The 2,149-nt window shown below is 48.9% G+C and overlaps 1 pseudogene; it reads right to left on the reverse strand.

Annotated features, from left to right (window-relative positions):
* Positions 1 to 1,269: 1,269 nt before the first annotated feature.
* On the reverse strand, positions 1,270 to 1,909 carry LOC148563576 (uncharacterized; annotated as a pseudogene).
* Positions 1,910 to 2,149: the final 240 nt, after the last annotated feature.

Raw genomic sequence — 2,149 nt, forward strand, 5'->3', positions numbered from 1 at the left:
AAGTCAAATATCTCATTGTTGCTATCGACTACTACACCAAGTGGATAGAGGCCGAGCCACTGGCCAGTATATCCTCATCCAATTATCGAAAGTTTATGTGGAGACAGGTGATAACTCGATTTGGCATCCCAGAAGTCGTCATCTGTGACAACGGGACGCAGTTCACCGACAAGAAGTTTGTGGAGTTCCTCGCCGGTTTGGGCATAAAGCAAAAGTTCTCATCTGTAGAGCATCCCCAGACGAACGGCCAAGTTGAGGCCGCAAATAAGGTGATCTTGCTAGGCCTCAAGAAGCGGCTTGACGATAAAAAAGGGCACATGGGCCGACGAACTCACCTCAGTCCTCTGGTCTTACCGAACGACCGAGCAATCGTCCACAGGAGAAACCCCTTTCCGCCTGACGTACGGGGTAGATTCCATGATACCCGTGGAGGTTGGCGAGCCGAGCCAACGATTACTTCTGCAAGAAGTCGAGGAAGCCGTAGAAAAGGATCTAGTAGATGAGGCTAGGGAGATGGCCCATTTGCCAGATGTAGTATTAAAGCAAAGGATGGCCCTGCGCTACAATGCCAAAGTACTCAGGAGAGAATTTGAGCAAAACGACCTAGTCCTGCGGCACAACGACATCGGGCTACCGACTCAAAGGGAAGGCAAGCTGGCGGTAAACTGGGAAGGCCCCTACAGAGTCAAAGAAGTGATTGGCAACGGTGCCTACAAGTTGGAGAGGCTCGATGGCAAGGAAGTCCCGAGAACCTAGAATGCAGGTAACTTAAGAAGATTTTATTCTTAGCCCAAACACGCCGAGTTGGCGATTTGCTGTGCTCCAGATAATTTACTTTTGTAAAGTACTTATCATTGCAATAGACTTGTTTAACTGTCGACTAATGTTCACTTGTTTAATTTAACCCTCTCATTTATGCATCCCATAACAAAAATTTCTAATACACGTTAAACAGGATGACGGCGCGGTAACCTAGGACTGATTACCCCGGAAACTAACCAAGTTAATGCCATAACAAACGGCTACAGTGATGGCAAAACCACGACTTGGCTTCGTCAAGTTACCAACAACGGTAAACAAACACGAGCGACAAGCCAATACCAACAAAACGGTAATAAAATACGTTGCTAAGTAAGCAAAAAAAGACAATAGTCATAAACCGACCAAGCAACTATCAAAATAATCCGAAAAACACAAGTCTACAAGTTCATCAAACCGAACAGCAAGTTCTACAACAAAATTACAAACTCTACGCAAAGGTACAAGAGATCATTTCTTTGGCATATCAACAATCTTGCCATCTTTGATCGTTTTGAAAACTCCGATTGCCGACGTGTCGAAGTCAGGAGCCACAATTTTCACTTGAGCCTTGAGGGCCTCTTCAGTCATCAAGATTGCGCTCTTTTCCTGCCTCACGGTCTCTTTATGCTTCTTCTTAAACTCTTCAGCGGCAGCTTCAGCGGTCTTAGCCAACGAGATGGCCTCATCACGTTCTTTCTCCAAAGCGACCACCCGACCTTGCGCGGCATTAAGCTGGCTCTCCAATGTCATCTCCCGCTCGGTTAGACGAGAGACGGTAGCATCAGAAGCCTTCAATTTTTTTCTCGGCAGACGCAGCCTTCTCCTCGGCAGCTTTAAGCTTCTCCTCCGCCTTGGACAGCTGCTCCTGAAGTGTTTCAACTTGAGTCTTGAATTGGTTATTGGCCTTAACAGCAGATTCGAGCTTCCTATGCAGCGACTACATCCACGATAGCTCAAACTCGGCCTTCCGAGCTATGGCAGCACCGCGGAGAAGGGTACGGTACATCCACCTCGCCTGCCCCGCAAGATCGGAGCCATGGAAGTGTTCCTCCGTGCTGGGAAGTAGCTGGGAATCTATGAAGGTCCCAGCGTCGAAGTTCCTCTCCATCACGGTGAGGACTCCTTCAGGGTTGGAGGATAACTTCTGCCTCTTGGGATTGGGTATAACCTTCAAGTCATCCTCCTCGGCTTGTCGGGCGGAGGTCGAATCCCCAGTACCGGCCGCCTCCTCATGAACAGGAGAGATGCGCGCCCCATCAGAATTTTTGTCCGACATCTCGGTGTCACGGGGTGAAAGCACCGCCTGATCATCCTTATTCTCGGGAGAGGTCTCCGGCTTCCCGTCAGC

Source organism: Arachis ipaensis, chromosome B5 (genome assembly GCF_059453495.1).
Source record: "Arachis ipaensis isolate K30076 ecotype BB chromosome B5, ASM5945349v1, whole genome shotgun sequence".
Taxonomy (NCBI): Eukaryota; Viridiplantae; Streptophyta; class Magnoliopsida; order Fabales; family Fabaceae; genus Arachis; species Arachis ipaensis.